The sequence below is a fragment of the Falco peregrinus genome, chromosome 7 (genome assembly GCF_023634155.1).
Source record: "Falco peregrinus isolate bFalPer1 chromosome 7, bFalPer1.pri, whole genome shotgun sequence".
NCBI lineage: Eukaryota > Metazoa > Chordata > Aves > Falconiformes > Falconidae > Falco > Falco peregrinus.
The window spans coordinates 23,201,646-23,224,320 of record NC_073727.1 but is presented as its reverse complement, the minus strand read 5'-3'; the positions used below and the strand labels follow the sequence as shown (position 1 = coordinate 23,224,320).

The following is a 22,675-nucleotide window of genomic DNA, read 5'->3' as shown; positions in this document are numbered from 1 at the left end:
CCTTATCAGAAATAGCTATGGTCTTCTACTGCTAAAAATGTTTTCTGATGAGTACACAGTGTTGTACTGCAGATGCATGGGGTGATATTTTAGAGGACATATGAATTCTGTACGTTCGAAATAAATAGCTCCTTCTAACAGCAAGGAAATCTAAGTGATGCCTGAAATTTCTTACGTTTGCTGCATCAGAAGCCAGCTAGGAAAAAAATAATAAATAAGTATTGATCAAAGCACTCAGGAAGGTCAGAGAACCAAAGTGTTGAGAATTTGACAGATCTGATCGATAAAAGAAGCAGTTCCCATTTGACCATGCAAAGGAACCACAGACCTTGAAATATTCACTGGAAACTTCATCAGATTTTTAAGAATGCTTCACAGAGGCATTTTTCAGACGTGATTAGCTTTTGGCTTTGATGGCCAAGAATCAGTGAGGGTGCTAATGTACTTTGGTGACAGAAACCTTGCCTGTTAATGAAGCAAGGTGGAAGCAGGTAACTAGTGAACTCTTCTTAAGGGATCATCTGTATGCTTTGAGTTCAGCCATCATGTAGGTGAGAATAAGTCTTGTATAATCTGAATGGAGAAGAGACAGGATGTCAGAAGGCTTCTGCACATGCTTAGAACGTCTGGTGCATCAGAGCTGCTGCCTTTATCCAGCTGCACTGTTCAGTCTGTTCATGGTAGATCACAGCTCTTCCAAGCTGTGACCCCGTGGCCTAGGCACAGACCCTCACTGCTGCTACATCTTCTCACAGTTTCTGGTCTAATGCTACGTTCACCTTCCAAACCATGCAAGGCCATTGTCCTTTATGTATATCTGCTGAAGACTCACTTTTACAGAGTTTTTTTATCAGTGACTGATTAATATAAAGATGCACAAACGTTATATCATATGGGGCAATTTCTCCAAATATTTTTTTTTTGGTTCATATACTTTTGCATCAGAGGTAACACTTATCTAACTATAGGTTCTACTAGCAGCACCAAATACATAACTATTGAGAGTGGAAACCATTTTTTTTTTTTCAAATAAGTGCAAGGAATTTCTTCTTGATTTCTGGTATTAAATATTCCAGGAAGAAAAAGAGTTTTTCACAGACCATTCTATGTGTTGCATATATCTCCAGAAGTTTATGGATAAATACAATTACTCAGACAACTATGGAACTTTCACAGTGGACTGATTAGAGACAGGTAATATGACTGAGCTCAAGACACTGCACACAGAAGTCTGCTGCAAGAGAAGGCAGTTATCTTCTGCTTTATCTCCACTGAAAGGGAAAGACATACAACAGTCATAGAATAATTTAGGTTGGAAGGGATCTCTGGAGATCCTCTAGTCCAGTCCCCCACTGAAAATGGGTCTAATCAGATCAGGTTGCTCAGTGTTTTGGCCAGTAGAGTCTTGACCACCTCTAAGGAGCACCTTCCACAATGACTCTGGGCAACTTTTTTGAGTATTTGATGAACTGCATGATCAATTATTTTTTCTTATATCCAGTTTGAATTTCCCACATTCCAGTCATATTCAAAAATGAATGCATAAATTGTGAAGTGGACAATTGTATTGAAAGATTTGTTTCCTCATTTAGATGCTATTATACCAGATTTTGTACTAATTTTTGTAAAAAGACAAGAGTTTTCATATGACCAAGAGATTTGTTGCTTTTGAATATAACCCAAATTTTACATAAAAACTTTTAATCTAAATGTTTAAATCAAAGGTTTTATGCCTAAAATAGACGTTGCACAGGCTTGGCTTCAGTCCATGCTCTAACAATCATGCATTTGCTGACCAAAGAAAAGAAAACTTCTGATTTTTCCTTGTACCATTTAAAAATGCACTATGTCCAAATGAAATAGAAAAAAAACACCCCAGCACCTGGCACCTGGCTGTTAGAATAATCCAGAGTACATTTTGTACTGATATTTCTACTTAAAATAGAAAAAGAATGTAATTTGCCCTGGCTACCTCAGCATATGTTCTGTCAAGCAATTTAAGGGGTCTGCTTCTGACAAGTCAATCAGAGGAAAATCCTTTTATTGTGTTTTGTTTTATTTTATTTTGTTTTGTTTTAAATGAGATGAAATGTAAAGAAACTGCAAAAGTGATAGGCCCCTGAGACAAAAAAGGAGTCTTGTGAAGAAGTAATATCTTTGGAATAGTGTATTTAGTAACTCTGGGCTACACGGAGGCATTTCACCACACTGGTTGAAAAGAAGATTAAAACCTCTTGTGTGCTATACATTTAACTGATGACAAGTACTGCAGGGAAGATGCATGTGTAGAAGACAATAGGACTCTTGTTAGTCACAGCAGATGAGAGCAGAGAAGTGAATCTATGAGATGTGGCCTGCTGGACACTGGAATGGTAAAACATTGTTGCTTATTATCAAGAACAAGAGGGGTTTTTTAAGGTTATGTAATCACTGCTTCAGATTTTAAAATCCCTAATGCATAGCTGTATGTAGTAACTGCATCAATAAAGAGGAACCTGATTGTCTGTCTTCTGGCATAAACATCTAGATTGTGGTGTTTCTGTAATTGTAGAGTTCTGCAGTGGTTTATCTTATTTAATATTAGCATTTTAACTACAGGCATTATGGATCTCTGCCTAATGCAGCCACCTACTCACGCCAAACTTCGAAACGTGTTGCTTTTGTCTTCTTACAGCCAGATGACATTTATAATTAACAAACACTGTCAATGTCATGTAAAGTATCAAATGCTGGTTGTTACTGCACTGACTAAATCAACTGACAGTAGTTAGTCTCCAAGAAGTGTTGCCCAACTCGCAAGACCTCAGCATCACAGTGATTTTTTTGTTACGCAACAAGAATCAACAGTACCACTTTACTGACGTTCTTTTCTATCTCACCCATCAGACTGGAAATAGCAAAAAGTAGCAGTTACAAGGTACAAATGAATTTTTGGTACTACATTTATACCCTTACCTGCAAGCCATTACTGGACAGTATTGTGTTCAATTTAAAATGGTTTTGATATTCATGGTCATTGTTCAGCAGCAACAAAGATAAGGGAACAAGACCATTTTTGATTGCAAGCTCCTCAGCAAATGAAATGAACTTGTGTGCAGTGAATATATACTTGCTGACAATAAGCTTATTTATTTCCTGTTCTTGAGACTTAAAAACAACTCATGGGTCACCCTTCCCGTGAAATTGCAAGCCACAAGTTGAAAACCATTAACCTACAAGTAGCTCCCTCGCCTTGACTTGCCTTGCCTTCTCCTCCCTTCTTCAGACAACAGCCAAATTAATAGGATCAATAACATTTTTCTTTCAGTCACCACAAGCTCTTTTGCCTTGAATTTGCTTATAGTTTGGCATATATGAAAACGTCAATTCAGTATTCTTTTTCTTTTAAAGTTATGAAATATTTTCCTTCTTTCTTAGCCTTTTTTTTTTTTTAAATTTGTAAAAAAGTATAGGGTATTCTGCCTGTGCACTTTTAGATAAAAACCTATCTTGTAATGAAAGCTCCACTTTCAACTGATGATGGTGACTATAAATATGATATCTTAGCCAACTTGTGCTAATGGTCTTAATTCTTTTCTTATTCTCAGCAGTATCTCTGGCATTCATGGTCTACTTAATATCTGACGCCAGTTCCATTAAAAAAGAATCCAATTGCAATGTACAAAATTTAGTTTCAGTCTTTACTGCACAGCATTCTTGATCAAATGTGACCACTATTTCTCATGCATGTTATCAATTTTGAAATAAATTATCTGGGTCTGAAAAACAGTCTGCAGATTGCAAAAGGGGAAGTGTAAAGGCAAGTAGATCCTTCAGCAATAGGGTTTTTTACGATAGTTTCAGTTCCTGCTGATCTCCCTTTTCTACCCATGGGCTAAGTACAGAAATTCTCCTTTAGGGCACAACAGTATTTTTTGTTAGACCACAACAGAAAAACCTGTGATCCTCAACTTTGATTATATGCAAGACAATTAGTAATATTCTCATTGTAGGCATCTGTGTGTGTCATGGTATTTGATGTTTTTGAAAATAATTGTCTTCTCTTTTCAGACTGCACAGATTCTTTTTTAAGAGACAATCTACACAAGCAAGCAGATAAAATATAGAACACTCTCCAAAAGTCAACAATGTATGAAGAAATTGCAAGGCTTGGAGATACACTGTGGGAACTGGAGTAATAAATGGTATGAAAAAATCAGGGTGAAGTAAGAGCAGACAAGCTATATTAGGATACCTATAAGAAGCAAAGAACAAACACAAGTCTTGAATAGGAAGATGAACAGATGAAAATAATTGGTTGTCTTGGTGTTATGACAACAATGCTATTTCACAAGGACTAGATACCACAGAATAAAGCTTCAGAATGACTAGAAAGAAACATATTCCAGCATTCCTAAGGATAATGTTTGTGATGTGTGCTTGGAATTTAGATGTTAAGATTCATACCACCTTCTGTGATTTTATAAGTAGTCTGATTCTTGTATTTGTTACAGTTCTCCAGCTGATGTCCACTAAATAAAAATCAAGACAGAAGTTGTGGATAAATTTAGACCATTCTTATCCAGCCCAGAAGACACAGGACATGCTAGTTCCACTAAAATCCATTGTGAAACTCCTGAATTTCACTGTTTTTTTCCCTGCAGTTACTTTTACATTAATGTATGCCTTTGATACTAGATTTCCATTAAGTGGATATGAAATATTATTTCAGATGTTGTCTAAATATTGCTTGCCATAAAGTGAAGATAAGATGCAGAATTATTTTGTATTTTCAGAACAACTTTTTCTGAATAAACAGTTTTGAGGAGTAAGGTGCATTCTTGAAGATATACTACTTAGTCAAACACTCTGGAATGAAAACTCTTGACTATGATCTCTTTTCTTCACTTTTTTATTTTCAGAATTGGATCTAAGCCTTTCTACAAACTGCTGAATGCCTTCCTTTCCAAACATGCACACACCTAACCTTTTTCATAAGAAAGCAGCCAGCTGCCTGGAATAGAGATTTAGGTGATTCATTGGTTAAATTTGTATGTTAGCATCTTAAATATGGTGCCTTAATATTTGCACAAAAAAAAAAAAAAAAAGAAAAGAAAAAATTTCTCTTAGTATACTATACACTTATGGAAGCTATGTAGAAACTGCGGTTGCAACCCAGGTTTCAAAATCCTACTTTTGGCATTGATTCTATATACATACCGCAATTTTCTTCTAAGAATTGGGCAATCTGCCTTGCTGAACAACAGACCTTCTGTAACCCATCATTTCTTAAAAAAAAAGAACTGGAATATTTACAGTTCAGAAGCACTTAGTAGACTACAGGCTGTCTGCACTCTACTGTGCAAGGGGGGAGAATAAGAATCTCAGTGGAGCAAACAAACAAAAAAATCAAGGTGGCTGCAAAAAGTGCTGCTTTGAGGCAGCTGTCCTTGAAGACTCTGCTCTCCTACCTCTTCAGACTAGCGAGGCTTCTTAGATAGTTTTCTTAATCTGTCTGAGATAACATCTTTCTGCAGCTGTTTCCCACTCTATTCTTCCTTGTGTAGTAGTATAGTCAGAGCAAAATTAAAGACTAGAAACTCTCAGCTGATGGCAAAAGGTAAAGCTGCTGAAACTGTGCAAATGTCTGATTAGAACTTTTCTTTAAATACATGAAACTGCTTCTTGCCTCCACGTTTGATGAAAATAAAATAAAATATTGAGAAGACTGTAGCTTAATACTTCGTACATTTCTTGTTCGCAGTGCTGGATCCCAAATTTTCTAAGAAGCAAATGAACACAGAAACCAAAATCCTTTGGAAAACTAGCAGGAACTGAATGTCTTCTTGGGTGCTGCTGAATAGTTTTCTCCACTCTTCTAACACTTCTAAACTGACGTATATGTAAGTGTGTCAGACAATTTACCAAGCTGGTTTGTTCAATTCTTTTTCCTTACCCTCCTCTTCTGGATGAAAGCTGTTCCCCTACAGAGTACCAGATGAATATCTTAATGTGTTCTGAAAAATCCTGGTGGGAGAGTCCCCATTTGGCATATGGTGTTTGGCAAAGTCACTTTCTGGCATTTTTCCATCTGAACTATGAGGAAAATTAGATTGACTGTGTGGTACAGATCTCAGCAGGGTAGTGCCTTAAGCAATACTAGAATAAGCAGCACTATTTAGGAATTTCTTGAGGTTTAATGTTGTGAGAGGGGAAAAAACTTTAATATTTGAATTATCTTTATCAACAAATGTCTTTAAAAAGGGCATACTTAATCTGAAGTTTTCTGCTGAGTTTTTGTATTATGATAATGACAATTTAGACAGTGTGTTCAAACAAGCTAATATCTTCTAATAAGCTGAACAGGTAGGACCTACCACAGTAGTTAAAAGTCTGAATGGAAAATCAGATTATCACAGTTTCCAAGTGGTCTGTGGTGGTGTTTGTAATTGGTCATTTTCTGGGGAGAATCAAGTAGAAGCATAAACTTGAGATCTTACCCTAGGAAACCAGCTAATTTTCTTATTAATCCACATGGCAAAATGTTCATTTTGACTTTTCTACTGCTAATTCAAATGGCATTTTTTTTTACTTTCATCTATCCATTCATATGTTTTACACAGAGACATCCTCATCTTACTAGAGCTCCCTCTTTCTCTTTAAAAAATATTTCATTATGCAGTTTATCTTCTATTTTCATTGGACTTATAGTTGGGTTCAGAAATCTGTCTACAATTTACAGATTAAAAAGACTAGCACATCTTTAGTGGATTTGATCAGAATTATTTCTCTACAGCGCAGACACTTCTCTATTTGCAAATATGCCTAAATGCCGAAAATTTTATATGTAAAGAAATACTGAAAAGTGAGCAGAAAACTTTAATGCAAAGCTGATTTGTTTTTCTTTAATACATTTTTGGCTTTCATATTAAAAAGAGACAGACCAAATGATTTTATCTCTTCTTAAGAGATGACTACATTTGTTTCTGAACATTCTAGTAAGGAAAGCAAACTAGACTTACAATTAGAAAAACAACTAGTTGTTTTTATATAAATAATTTCTGTAGTACCATATCTCAAAATGAGAAACTTAGGAAACTGATTTTGAAGTTCTGAGCACATTTCATTTTCACTTTTAGAATCATCAGTGTGGCATGTAGTTTATTACTTCTGTCTGATGAACTTTTAATTTGGAAATGGGTATATAACACAGAAAGTTTACAGATGATGAAAGTGTAGAAATAGGTAAATTGATAATTATTGAAGGTGAGAACGAATATAAATTTCATTCTAAAATTAATGGAAAACTGGGGGGAAATGCAGAAAATGTAAACAGGTTATTATGGATCACCTTAATTCCGACTTTCATGTTTTCTACACTCTGGAGAGATGCCCTGTCATATTTTGTGGTGACATTTCCTTGATTTTTGAAGTGCCTATCATGGTTTTGCTTTACACATTCTATATTAGTGACTTGCTATGATGCACCTTTAATGACTCATTTCACCATTTTGACCTTTTTGGCTTTTTAGATAATTACTATGTCTTGAAAGTTATCTTTAGTATGATTTTGGCTTTTTAAACCCTACTGGAGAAAATAATTCTTCTTTATAATTACACTTGATCTTTTAACTCACATTAATAAGTGATCTATCATCCTAGGGTATCTGATAACATACCATTTGGATGCATAATTTGTTTAGCTGTTGTTTTCAGGATTGTTTGGAGAGTTATGTTAAAAAACAAAAAGTCAAACTTTTCTCCAACAAAGGTATATATTTAATCTTCTTCACTGTGACAGATTAAAATTAAAGTGTCAGTTCCTAACTGATATAGGTTGGAATTAATGTTGAGAACATTATAAGAAATTAAAACCCTTTTACTTCAAACTTGGGTGGATGGTAAAGGAAGAACTTTAGGTTAACTCTTAGAATTAGCATGTAGAAATATAGTTGTTAATAAGACAACAAGAAAAGAAATCTTTGTAGCAAGGAATGATGATTTTACAGTAAGAGTTCAGGGTGGGCTGGAAAATAAACCTTGTGTGCAGAGACTCCTTAAAATAAATGTATTAGTTATTTATATATAATCATGGAACTTAGGGAACAGAACAGAATACATTGTAATGGAACAGGGCAGGAGACAAGATAATAAAAGATAATAGAGGGGGACTCTTCCAGAGCTGCCACAGGGAAAGCCAAATAAGAACCACAGGTGAAATGGAGCTGGCATGGTAAAATGCAGAACTTCTGAAGGCCTTCAATTATCCATCACTGCAAATGTCTCCATAGCTGTTAGTGTAAGACCTAACATTAAAAATGATGGATGAGACAGATACAGTACAATGTCATTAAAATTTGGCCTGTTATCAGTGTTTCTACCAAAAGAATCAAAGGGGGGAAAAACCCCAAACAAAACAAACAAACAAACCACCCCAAACCACAATCTATTTATGCAGCAACACAAAACAGAAGACTTTTTATAAAATGAGCTACCTATCAACACTTGCAAAACCACCTCTGTAACTGTGAACGTCCCTGCAATACTCTTCCTGACAGTAATCTTAACAAAAAGTCCAAAATAGGAGCAGAAATTATTAAGCAGGTAGTGTGCTGGAGCCAGAATTTAGTATACTTCATATGATTCTCTCATTTTTTTCTTGCACTCACTTCCTCATTACTTACCCTTAAGCATCAAGCATTTTGAACAAGGTATTTTGTCTGTCCCATTTCTCTGCACTCTCTAATACAGCAGGATCCTTGCCTGTGATTGTTATTGTAATAGTTATGCATGAATACCAGTGATCTTAACTGGCGTTTGCCTTGCTTAGGATTAGGTATGGTATAAATGGCATTTCCATGATCTATTTTGAGAACCTGATATACTGGTTTTTATTCTGCTCCTTCTAATCTACATGCACTTCCCCTTTTATTCAGGCTGTTTTTTCATAATTCCCAAGAACAGTGGCAACAGGAGGGAAACAAAGACGTGTTGCAGTCTATTCTAAAGGCAGGAAGCAAAGTGTCTTTTGCAAGCCTTTACAAGTAATGCCTACAGTGCAAATAATGAGTAAGAATTGTTTAATGAGAAATGTCTGGTTATGACAAATCAGAACCAGATACACAGCTTGCGAAAGACAGACTGCACATCTTAATAGCAAAAGTTTTCATGCTTTGTACACTCTCAAGTTAGATTTTACATGAAATTAAATTAAAGTTCTTTTATGTTTAAATGTTTTCCAGCTGAGGGAACTAGTGCTTCGTGAAGGTTCATGATTTTCTCAACTTTTGGATGGTGGGCTGTCTCCAGTGTTTTGATTTTTGTTTGGTTGGGTTTGTGTTGAGGTTTTTTTGTAGGAGAAAGAGGATTACAAAGCAAAAGCATGGGGTGTATGAAGCAATGACACACATGCAAGCTTCTTTGCATCTTAGTCATATGAAAAAAGTGAAATTCACAAACTAGAATGATCATGTCCTAGAGTCCCTAATAATTAAAACAATGCAATTGTTGTTTAAGACCTGGTGGTGGCAGTTGCACATAATTTCCCTTGCAGATCATCTCAACCATAAACTGTTAACACAGAGGCAGGTAAAGAAGAAACTCATTTAGAGTAGGTACTTTCTCTGTATGCCCTATGAGCACAATCAATTTCCAGTGTTCTTAGGTCCTACAGATAACATCTGTTTTTGCAATTCAGTTGAAAATTCATTATTAAAACTATACCCACTGAGAATTCATGGACTCCCACCAATCCTTTTATTCCTTTGGTCTCTAGACTCCATGTCATCCACTGTATCTGATCTTGAGATATACCGAGGTGTCCCCGGTTTTCATTCCTAAACTGGTTAACTTTCTAAATTAAAACTCTACTTTAAACAGTAATCCGTCACAACAGACACTCATCAAAACACAGCAGCCATTTCCATTTGTTGGTTAGATGTGTTTCTTTCTATGTATACCCTGTCCGGAAAAACCATGAAGTTACATCTATGTTGGTATAGCAGTAATTAGCAGGAAGTGTAATATATATTCTCTTGAGTTAAACATTTCCAACTATCTGACTATTTCAGCTCTGTTCAAGAGTTTTTAAAATATTGAGAGGTTTTCTGAGTAACTGGTATAAACCATCAACAATATTTCAATAGTGAGAATTATGGAATAAAATAGTACTTTGTACTGCTACTTTAGGAGTCTAAATGGGATGAACTGGGCAACAGTCTATCTTTTAATCTGATTTTGGAGGCCATGAAAAGACTCGGTTTTAGCATTTAGTTAGCAAGGAAATGTAGGAAGCAATAGCAATAATTAGTGCCTTTCCAATGTGGTGTTACGGAAAACGGTTGTTACTGAATTATTCTAGTTGAAAGACTCCTCCCAGGACAGCTTTCCACCATCTGGACAGGGGCTTTTCATAATGTGAATAACTGCATGCATTTTCCTGTCTAAAAATAGTTGTAATCTTAAACACAAAGGTGTAAGAGAATCTTAACCAGAATGTGAAGCTACCAGTTCTAGAACACAAATAAAGAACTTTCTAAAGCTAAATTTTAATCATTCATTTTGGGGTACAATGAATATTCTATGTTTTAGAGTCCTTAAATCAAGAGTGAATGTCTTTCTAAATAATGATATTAAAACATGATCTAATTATATCACATCATTTGAAATTTCACCTTTTTTCCACACAAACCTAAATTTGTCTAAACTTGAAAGTATAGATCCCCACTCAGCAATCCATAATTTGTTTTCTGTGTCACTTTTTTCTTTTTCAACAATTTGATAGTTAACTGAAAGAGGTGTTTTCAGTGTCACTTTCTGCAGAAAATTGTAAAGTATCAGAAAAAAACCACAACAGTTCCCTGACCATCTGCTTCCTTGAAATCACTGTGTATAATAAATACATAAAACCATTGCTACTTAGAAAATGAGAATCAGGTTGCTCTTTGTCTGAGAAAATCATAAGAAAATACTTCTGCAAGAAAAACTGGATGTGCATCTAAGATATTTTCCTTAGCAAATATTTGGTGGTGGCTCTTCATGTATCTAAAAATTATCATTTGGGAGATGAAGCTTACTAAACTGCCACTGGATATAACAGAATCATTTGTAACAGATAGAGTCAAACAGATAATCTAAGAAACTACAATTTGTACTTCACTAATATTTTCTACTTGCTACTGATTCCTTCGTTATGTAACTCTTCCTTAAAAGTGCCCTTCCCCATGCCTGATGAAAACTGAAAACTGGAGCCATTCCTGGCTCCACTCTCACTCACCACTTTCATGGCAAGCACATACATGGCCAAGATTCCATCAGCTGTCCTACAGCCCAGCAAGGCAGCTGGGCCATGTGGATGCTGGGCAGCGGACAGTTGCCTAGTCTGCTCGCTTGGTTTCCTTGGAAATTCTTGCTGTTGGAAGCTTTCCTTCCATTGAAACAATCTTTGCCTGATGAGAGGCTTTTCTGTTGAAAGTATTTGATTGATGTAGTAGTTAATGCCTGGAACAGCTTCCCATTGTCACTGCGAGACTGACTTTCCCTCCCCAAAAGTCACATCTGCTGAAACTGTGCTGTGCAAGATGGCAAGAAAATTCCTTTCAGCCCTTCTCCATAAGCAGATGTGCTTTTAATCAGAGGAGTCTCAGTACAGCTTTGCTAATTTCTTTCAAACTATAGCTCTCCTGAAGCCATTTTTATTTGTTTAAAATCTGGCTTCCTCTTCCTGTTAGTCCTTTGTCTGTAAAATTCATGTTCACTGCCTACCACTGAAAATTCTAGGTAGATGTCCCTGTCCCTCCCTGCCAGTTTCTTCTTTCTCCTCCTATTTAGTCATTATTAGTTTGGCAGCACATCTGTGTACAAAAGCCATTCATCCAGGACTTAGCATGTCCTTTCTTGAGAAAAGCCAGAGCAAAAGATGTATAAGAACTTGTTCTGAGAAGAGAGGACAGGGGACAGAGTATAAATATCTGTGGGGGGAAAAGCCTTGTTTGGTCAAAATGTAGCTCCCATGGTGGAGCTGTGAACAGAAATTTGAAAGGCTTTGAAGATGATGACTTCTGCAAATTAGTTTCCCTGGGGTAAATCCCAGGCCAACCACAGTTCAGAAGAGAAACCGAAGTCAGAAATTGGAAGAAGGCTGGACTTCACAGGTTCCATTCTCTGTTGGTTTTTCAGCACCTGTGACTGAGGAATGAATTCAGGAAAGGCTAAAGTATATTCAATGGACTATACATTATCTGATTGTCACAGTGGAAATTATCTGGGATTTGGAAAATTTGTTGAACTTAAGTTACTGAAAAAAAGCCCAAAGGCAGGTATCTGATGCAGGCAGCTGCTTGAAGAACATCAATGTGTGTTCAAAGACTACCAACTCTTCTGATTTTCCATTTTTTCTCTCCCCACAAACAGTTAAAACACTGGTTTTGTTGTTGTTTCTTTATTTCACTGTAAATACTTAACATTGCCACCCACTAAATACAAATAGTGTTTGAGATGATCACCACTTCCCCTTGGATTTTAATCACATGCCAAAGCCATTTGAGCCTCATATTCTTCTGTCAAGACAATTTGTACTGCTGTGTGCTGGATGAAAATATAATGAAAGATCTGTAGCTTTCATACTTTACACTGCAAAAAGTAGGGGAGGCTCTTGCTTTTTTTCAAAGTTTAAAATAACACAAATTTATGCAGCTTTTTTTCTGATTAAAATAATAGACCCATGTACAACTCAAGTTGTTGATGAGGGAGATAAATTGTTATCAAGATAGAAATCTCTTTATTTTACTGACTGCATTAGTGGAATTGTTCCCTTGATTGTTTTTCCACACAACAAGAATGTTTGTTCATTATACATCTATTATGAAGAGAAAATTCCTCCAACATAATGTTACCCTGTTTTACTTTTTTTGCTGTCTTTGTGACAGGCAAACATAATTTCTCTTCTTTTTTGTTTGCTGAATGTGACAGGACAGGCATTTAGACAAACTCATACATCAAGCAAAGGGCTGGATTCAAGCTTTTCCAAGTTTGAACCTCATACTTTTGAAGAGGAGTGTGAACAGTACTTTGATCAGCTTACAGCATGAACCAGTTTTTGATACCCAGATTGCTGCAGTCTGAAAAGTGCAGAACCCAAGTTCACACTAGTTGCTGAAGTCATGGCAATGTCATTCTGCTTTTCCCTACTACAATTGTCCTTCCTCAGGAAAAACGGAGAAGGAACAGGAGCTGAAATCACCTTACTCACTGTAATTTTATTTGCATGATTTCATCTGACAGCCCCAGATGTGTTCTTGCACTTAGTATTAGCAGGCACTGTGAAGAAGTATCGATACCAACAGCCCATCTAAGAGTTAAGTATAAAATGGGAAGAGTGGAACTTAGTTGCCAAAACATAGGCATAATTTTAGACGCCAATTTAGATCCTCTCTGTCTCTGGGTACTGACTGGAAAGAGCGTGAGACTCTCATAAGTACTATAAAGAATCTCAAAAGCCAACAGACATGTACCTGGGCACCAAAATCTTGCCGTTAGAAGCCAGTGAGGAAGTATGAGAAGAGCATGATGCAGCATTTACCAGAATGGTGGGAACTGATGACTGATTTGAAGCGTGACCTTTGCATGAATTATCTCAGTGGATATACATCGGTCACACAGGTTCAGGCTGGGCAATGGCATTCAGATAGGAGATAAAAAGGGTTTGTGTGAAAGCATGTGCTTTTGGAATAAATGAAACAAAAATCTTATGAATGGTATGAAGACATAGGATCCTGTGGATAAATCTGAGAAAAGTGAAGTACTCTTCAAGGTGTGGTGTGATGGTGCTGTAATGAGGTGACGTTCACAGTGATCAAGCTGGGTGGTTTGGAGAAGGAAAATAGAAAGCTCTAAGCTGATGGCAGGGCATCCCATATGAGATCTCAGGCAGTAAGACAGAAAGAGACAAACCTGAAGGAAAGAAAAGGAAGGAGATTCACAGAATCATCAGAGTGACTTCATCATAAAGATGATAGATGAATTTGTGCTTATGGCAGAGATTACCGAAGATAACCTAGAAAGGAAAAAGATCACAGAACCTTGCCGCAGAACTACAGAAACACTTTAAAGGGTATGGGAATCACCTGGAGGAGAAGCTGATGGATCTTTTAGAGCTAGAGGACAGCCAGGATAAAGTGGAATTACATAAGACAAAAGAGAACTAGATTAAAGAGAACACTTGGTTCAAAACCAAAACCAGACAGGTCAAGAAGATAGAAGGCAGTGTGTTCGTTCTGACATTTGGCTGAAATGAGTTTATCAATAAAATTAATCTGCCAGGCGTGCAAAGGACAGAATCTAGATTGAAGATGGAAAGCAAAATTCACCTTTAGAAATGTTTAGACATTTAACTATCTAAATATAAGCCAATTTTTGAGATTTTTCTTTGAATCAGTAAAAAGGTAGAGCCAGTTGCAGAAAGCAGTTTGATTTCATTATCTTATACAAGTGTTTTAAGAATGAATCCCCTTCCTATTGATTAAATAGATGACTATCTGAGGCTTAGATAATTGTCAGCTATGTCTCCGATATGTGATATTAAGGAAAAACTGAAATGGGAGGTGCTCCAGACAAGTGAAAACAGTAGTTTTATTGTGTTTTCACAAAGAAACCCACAAACCACATGTTGCAGTCACAAGCAGAATGAGATGTCCTTCAGAAAGTACATTCTGCAAAAAGACTTGTTTCTGTTAGAGTAAGACTTTTGTGGACCTGGAGGACAACTTTGTGTTCAGTATGTGCTACTGTGACAGTGAACAGTATCTGAGAGTCTTATTTGTTTTGGAGAAACAAATCCTATCTGGTGAAGCTCAGTGTCCTACAGTTTGCATTGCTTATATTCTTACTGAAACAAAAATACGTTATGACAGTCTTGCAATATTTTTCCATATAGCTGCAAGTTTAGGCTGGCATGAATATCCTAGAGGGAGAATAAAAGTTTGATCTGACACTAGATTCAGACTAAAAAGATGCTCAAAGTGTGTTCAATGTCAGCTTATTTTGTTTGGGTTTGGGTTTTTTTGTTGTTGTTTTTGTATGTGGGTTTTTTTGGTTTGGTTTTGGTTTTCCGTGGTCATTTCAAAGAGTGCTTGTCCAACTAGCTGGAGTTGTGAACATAAAATAAACTTTTTCACAATGCATACAGAAGTATATATTTGCTTCTAGTACCTTTTACATCCTTTGACTTGACTGAGTGCTAGACTTGCATGAAGCAATACATTTCTACAATTGATAGATAACTCAGTTCCTCCAGACTTTGGAATTCTCTAGGCATCCTCTCAGGTATAGCTTGCATTTAATTTAAGCAACCTGCCACTCCTTATCTAGAAGCAGTGCAATCAACATCCTATTTAATAGACTCATTTAACTCAGAAAATCTCCCTTTCTACTTCTTGGTTGTTTTTTTTCTTTTTTTTTTTTTCATCAAGGAAGTCATCCTTGACAAAAATAAAAAGGAAAGAACAGACTGCACTTGCAAAGTGTGAATCGCACTCTTTCAATGATTAGTTTGATCACTCATTTAACAAAACCAATATGGCTAGTATTGTCCTAAGTCTGGAGGTGACCTTTACAACACTTTAAATAATACAGAAATGATTTATGGTGATGCGTCCCATGCTATTACACTTTGACATGTATAAATGATGTGCTGAAATTCTATAATGCATCAATTTGCCCATCTTATCTGTAGATATTGTACTTTTACAGAATAGGGGACCACATTTATATACTTCCCTAATGTGAAAATTATTTAGAAATCAGCTTAATTAAAAGTAGCATACACATTAAATAAATAAATTATTTATGTAATAAATTAAACAAATTAAAAATAACATGAATATGTATAAATAAACTGTTTTACATCTGATTGGAAGCTATTATTTCAGTTAGGTATTTCATTGTGATGGAATTTTAATGATTATATTAAAATGTTGGATCTTAAGTTACTTACAGGTGTTTATAAATAGCATAAACAAAAGTATATTTATTATAACCATGACATGAGCATTCAGTTTGGAATGCTTTTTACCTCGTCTTTGTTTTCAAAGTGAACTAACACTCTTGTTGCTCTTTCCTTTCTTGCCTTCTTCCCTCCATTCCCCATTTTCTGAACTACAAAATGCAACATCTGCTGCAGAATCACAGAACTGCAGAATGGTTGTGGTTGGAAAGGACCTATGAAGGTCATCTTTTCCACTCTCCCTGCTCAAGCAGGACCACATAAAGCTGGTTGTCCAGGACTGTGTCTAGATTGTTCTTGAAAATCCCCAGGGGTGAAGACTCCATAACCTCCCTGGTCAAACGTGCCAGTGCTCAGTCAGTCTCGTAACAAAAAAATGTTTCCTGATGTTTCAGTTTGTGCCAGTTGCCTCTTGACCTGTCACTGGCCACTGTATGAGTGCTTGTTCCTGAATTTATATTGCTATTAGTCAACTTGTGTGAATTTATATTGCCATTAGTCATCTTGTGTTATGAACAACCTTTACCTTATTTTGTGTAACTTAATTTATATGTATGATATCTCTATGAAGTGTTTCAGTAGCTGATTCAGTGATGTGAATTAAAATCTGGTGATATTTGGAAGAATTTTCTGGCCAGACTTCCATGAATTCAAAGCTTGATTTTCATCTCTATGCTGAAATTAATTTACAACAGTGTACAGTACTATTACAACTTAACCTCTATTTCAATGTATATGGTGTAACTGTTATGTATTATACCCTGCTTAAATCTCTCTGATTTACATGTCGTTCAACTTTTTTTACTAGTGTATATCTGTACTATCCTGACTGTGTTGCTGCTGCATAATGTCATGGCACTTGTCAAATTATTCATTGAGAGTGACACTCCTGCAATTTTCTACAGCTACAGCTCATGAAATGTTTCCCTCCACTACTCCTGGCAGTTGCTTTTATCACTTGTTTCAGGAAATCACCACAGCCTAGGAACTTCCCTTAGCATTTGTATAATGCCATGCTGATCTTACAGCAGAAGTTGCAGTTTCCAGAAAGGCCTATGAGTGAAAGACATCACTAGTTATCTGGGATAAGCATCATATACTGCCACCTCTTGGCTGACTGATCTGTAACAGGTCTCCAGGTCCTCCCACAATAGCCCTGGCATTATGTTCCCCTCTGGTGTTTGCCCTTGACCCAGATGCTCTCAACAAGCATTTCTCAGATGTTATAGCTCTGGGCGGTTAAAAGCAACTTACCATACAGCTCTTCCTACCCTTCCTCCCCACAGAGACCCCTCCACAGCCTCTAACAGTTATCCCATTAGCTCCTGTGCTTTCTGTCATGCCATAGCCCCATGACTGTGCGCAAACTTCACCTTCTTGTTTACTGCCTCGGCTATGCACATTGGCATTTAGCCACCTGAGGAAAGCCTTTCAATGCCCTCTCTCCTCGGTAAGAATGTGAAAGCCCCCAGTGGCTTTCTTCTCAGCATACACATCACCTCCCTCTCTTACCTTTGCACTTTGCTGCCCATGAATCAGTGAAATTTGTTTAAAGCTCCCTTTCACCACGTTAGGAAGCCTCATCAAAACCATATTGTTTCTTTTAGTCAGATGGGTCACATCTCATTCCCAGAGTCCTTGATCCTCAGATGAAAAACCATGATGAAAGAAGCTGTTGCTTGCACTACCATTTGTAAAGCCAGGCATTGATTTAACAGGAACATTTCCTGGGTGTTTCCTATTCCAGCTGGAAGAACTGAAGAGAGCCTTACCCACAGTCTTAACCTCTTCACTTTTGTTCCTAGAGCTTTATGGTTACTCTTTGATATGCTCAACGTTTTACCTTGACATGGTACCCGTATTTGTCCATAGCAGGGCTAATAGCCAGAGGATCACATGATCCATGCCAGTCTCTGTGCTACGTCAAACAATTAGCATCTGAGATAATAGGAAAGATCTTGGGAAAAATAGGTCTATCAGCAGAGGAATCCTTTGTTTCCATGTGGGCAGGAGTTGATTACCACTAACAATTATCACTTCCTCTTGATAGCTCTGTTCTCAGTATGAGGATGTGAGATGTACAGCCCAAAACCTCCTTGGGAACTGGTTCCTCCACCTCTGTTGACAGGCCCTGGACCTATATTCTAGGGGAAGAGCTGTTAATTTAGATGGAACCTTTGTCCTGTGTCCAGAAGTGACAAGCTTTCAAGCTTCTAACCTCTCTTCACTCTTGGGAGTTTATGCTGTCTTCTTGTTCCTGTGTTGCCTTGGCGATACCAGCTCTCTCATCCTCAAAGAGTTTAAAGGTCTTGCTGTTGCAGGGTCTCTTTTGATAATTTTCCCTGATGCAGAGAAGCTTGCTTAATGCTGCTTGCAACTCCTGCACCTGACACCAAATTGGCTGTTGGAGCTCACCTTCTCACATGGGCACAGGCAGCCACATCACCAGAGAGCATGGGGGACATGCATCCAAGGAGGGTGCCGCTTCATTTGGATTTTACAACTGTGGGGATCTGCTAGTGAGCAGATATCTGTCTGATTGAGTAGCTGGACCTAGAACTAGAGCCAGTTGGCCCCTACTCGTTCTCATGGAACATGTCTCCTCTAAGGTAATTCCATTTGACTTGAACACTTGAAGGGTAAGAAGGTAATCAGATCATGTGTGTGATGAACATGATTGGTTTCTGTGATGAAACTACTAAGTGGATAAGGAATGTTTGGTGGATATAATGTACCTTAACTTTAGTAAGGCTTTTAATGCTGGTTTAATGCTGTCTTTTAATGCTGTTGATGCATCCTTTCTGGAGGCTAAAGGAAATATGGGCTGGAAGAATGAACTTATAAGTAGATTGAAAATTGCCTGGACTGTCAGGCTGAAGGCTATAAACCAGAGCTCCTATTTGTCAACATTTTCATCAAGAACCGGGATGGTGACCCACAGGGCACAACTAGCAAATTTGCAGATAATTAGGTATAGTGACTTCAAACTAAGGGACCGTGAGAAACTCATAGGCCGGTCAACAGAAACTCTGTGAAGCTATACAGAAAGGCCCTGAGTGGATGTTAGCAGTTAGGCAAAGCTCTGTCTGACTTGAACCAATGCTGCTCAAAATCCCACTGCAGCATACCACTGATCTAGACAACCAGCACTTCTGCAAAACTGTAGGGTCTTCCCCACTTGCTGTCATGAAAAACTCATGCCATGATAGGCATTCTAAGTCCTGGCATGGGACCTTTAAACAGGCTTGGCATGTTATCTGTTTGTCTGAGAAAATAGATGTTGTCCCTGTGTTAAAAAGGTGCCCTGAAAATATTAATTTATTTTTTGGGTTATACTTAATTAATAGACTGCTGTGTTTTTTCATCACTTTTCCAAACACCCTGATATGCAGCAGTTAAGAGAGTAGGCACTGTTAAGCAAAAGAACTTCTTATTCAGCTGTATGTGTTAATTAATAATCTTTGATGAATAGGGGTCCAATAATGCCTAAATTTTCAATTGCTTCTCCATTAATGATAGTATATTCAGTAAAGCATGCAATAATTATGAGTGGTTTAGAGTATTAAACTTTTAAAATAGACAGGCCTATTCTTCTTATGTTGTTCCAGTAATTTTTCAGCTGTTGTAGTTTTCCTAGGTTATTGTAGTTTACTGTAAAGCATGTATGATGTATTGACATGCAAAGTAAAATGCACTGCATAATAAAATGCAAAAGCACTCAATAGATTATAATGTTATTAAATCAAGAAAAAAGTAATATATCTAAAAACTTTGAATCTCATATTAATTGCATCTCTTTAAAAACATCCATACTTGAAAGTTAGCCCGTAGCTAACTTTCATCCTCATAAAATCTGGACCTTTAAAACAATATCAGAGACAGCACAACGCAAGCTAGAAGAGATTTGAGGTAGAAGCTAGGTGTATGGAAATTAACCTGGGCAGTTTATAAAGACTGAAAGAGTAAATTTCACTTTATGTGTCTGCTCACTCATATAATCCAGTGTTGCTGAATCACAGTTTTCTCAGTTTTAAAACATTATGATTATTTTTTAAACAGAGAATCTAGAGGCAGTAGACTTAGAGATACCATATATATTGCCAGGAGAAATTTGCACAGAACAGCATAGCTGGATATCTTTGCAGAAATTTTTAAAAATTTTGTTATGAACAGTTTTCATGTCTTTTAGCAGAAAGTATGTCCCAGTTCTTAAAGTTGTGCATTTTCTATGACTCACCAAATTTAGAATCAGAAAGTCATAGAATCATAGAGTCATTTAGGTTGGAAGAGACCTCTAAAATCATCAAGTCCAACTGTTAACCCAGCACTGCCAAATCCATCACTAAACCATATTGCTAAGCACTGCATCTACACGGTTTTTAAACACATGGTGATTACACCACTTCCCTGGGCAGCCTGTTCCAATGCTTCACCACCTTTTCAGTGAAGAATTTTTTCCTAATATCCAATCTAAACCTCCCCTGGTGTAACTTAAGGCCATTTTCTATTGTCCTGTGTCTAGTTATTTGGCAGAAGAGACCTACTCCCACCTCACTACAACCTCCTTTCAGGTAGTTGTAGAGAGCAATAAGGCCGCACCCCCCCCCCCCCCTCCCCCCCGAGGCTTCTCCAGACTAAACAGCTCCCCCAGCTCCCCTAGCTGCTCCTCATAAGACTTGTGCTCCAGACCTTTCACCGGCTCCAGTTTTGCTGTGAAAAAACCCACTAAACATGACCACCCTCCTCTTTCTTCCTGCCGTCTCCCCATGTGTTTGTTAGCTGAGTACCCTGGTGTTACCTTACGGTGTTGGAATTTACGAATCCATAAGCTGTCATAAGCTGCCTGCCTGTCTGCTTCTTCAATGAGTAGAGGGGTGACAAGACTGCCTGGGATGCCTTCAGCAGGTTCAGAACAGTAGCAACTGCAGGAATACAATGATTAAGATTACAAAGGCCTCCAGCCACCGACTTTTGAAGATGATAACTTTCTCCTTGATGTAAAATTATTTTGAGGCATCATTTGCTTTTTTGTTGTTTTCTTTCTGCTGTAGCTCTTATTGCTGTATGGTATCCTCCCTTTGTGGTGCCTGGTGGTGTGCTCAGGACAAAAGAACCATTGTTAAGTGGGTTTAAGAAAGCATTTCCTCCCACTTTAGCATGGCAGGGACCTGCAAGCATTTTGCCTTTGCCATGTGAGGTATCAGTTGCCTGCTAGGAACATCTAGACATAAATCAATTCATCAGTCCCCTGCTAATATAACTAACACTGATTTGCATGAGAGAGTCTGTGATTAAAGTCTTTGCATAACACAGTTTGAAGAATTGCCTTCTACCTTATCAATTAACTTGTATACCATGTAACTTCTTAATTTTTATACACATAAATTTTGTGGCTTTTATCCACTCTCATATGACAGTTCACAAATAAATCAGTTTCAATATCTTGAAGAAAGAGTTCTGCATTATAATGATGTATTTTTAAAAGGCTTCTTTACATGTACAATGGAGTTCTTTTCCCCATTAGAGATGCTGCTTTGTATCTGAAATACTGAATTGGTTGTATTATGCCAACTACTACTTCACTTGATGTTGATTCCTGTTCCTCAGAATAAGGGAGCTTTTAAAGGGATGTTGATACAAAAAGAAAGGTCTGCTTCAGAGTCTATTGAATGATTACACAAGAGTCTGTACACACAGCTCTGCTAGTAGAGTCATTTGTTGTAAATGTGGAAGACCATTCATACAAACACTCCAGTACATGTGATAAAATCACTGTAGTTTAAAATTGTATTTAGCAATGGAGATGCTACAGATTGAATAGAGATTCAAGAAGGGTTTTCTTCATTCTAAAGACAACAGCCCCACCCCCTACCCCCGGCACCCCTAGGAAAAACAAAACAAAACAAAACAAAAAACAACAACGAACCAAAAAATGTTGTTACCCTGTGAATAATTTCTGGTTTATCTGTAAAGGAAGAACGTGTTTTGGATAAAATCTGTTTCTGATAATGTCAATAGAAACTAGTTCATCAGCCTTGTGAGGAATAAAATTTCTTACTGCCTTTTCTTCAAGATGATTATACATGCACTGCTGTATCTCCAGTGTTTTCTTCCCCTTTTGTAAGTGAAAGACTTTACAGGACTGAAACACTATAAAAGTCCAATGTGACTTGAAATAGGACCATGGAAAATTTCACTCCAGCTCTATTGTTAACATAATAAGCAACATTTATTAAACATCTTAGTTTCTCTGCACTTCAGTTTATGTCTCATATAATTAAAATCATGAGATTTCTTTTGTTTATAATGCGCTTTGAGATCTCTGGAAAACAATACTTGAGCAAAGAACAATAAATACAGCTTTGCCATTTACTGTGTTCTAGGTTGTGCCCCTCCATCAAAGCTAGATGAGCAGCATCCCTTCATCAGTGGTCAATGCATTATTGAATAGTAAAAGTAAGTTCCAGCCTTTCTTTTGCATGTCTTCTGTAGTGTGTCCATCACTATATTTTTTTTTTCTTTGAATTGCAAGTACCAGAGGAAAAGCATTGTTATGGTATACAGAATTGTGACTACTATTTTTGCAGTATACTTTGAAGGTATGCACAAATTAAGACAATTTTAGATGTCAGACCTGGCTGTGAATGTTGATTTATTTCACTGAACTCTATATGACTACAGTAAAGATGTCTACAT

The 22,675-nt window shown here is 37.1% G+C and overlaps 1 long non-coding RNA gene across 1 annotated transcript; it reads left to right on the top strand.

Annotated features, from left to right (window-relative positions):
- Positions 1-4,059: 4,059 nt before the first annotated feature.
- On the top strand, positions 4,060-22,437 carry LOC114014020 (uncharacterized). Its single transcript, XR_003557352.2, has 3 exons — positions 4,060-4,184; positions 5,744-5,882; positions 22,363-22,437. It is a non-coding gene; the product is annotated as an uncharacterized LOC114014020 (long non-coding RNA).
- The last annotated feature ends 238 nt before the right edge of the window (positions 22,438-22,675 follow it).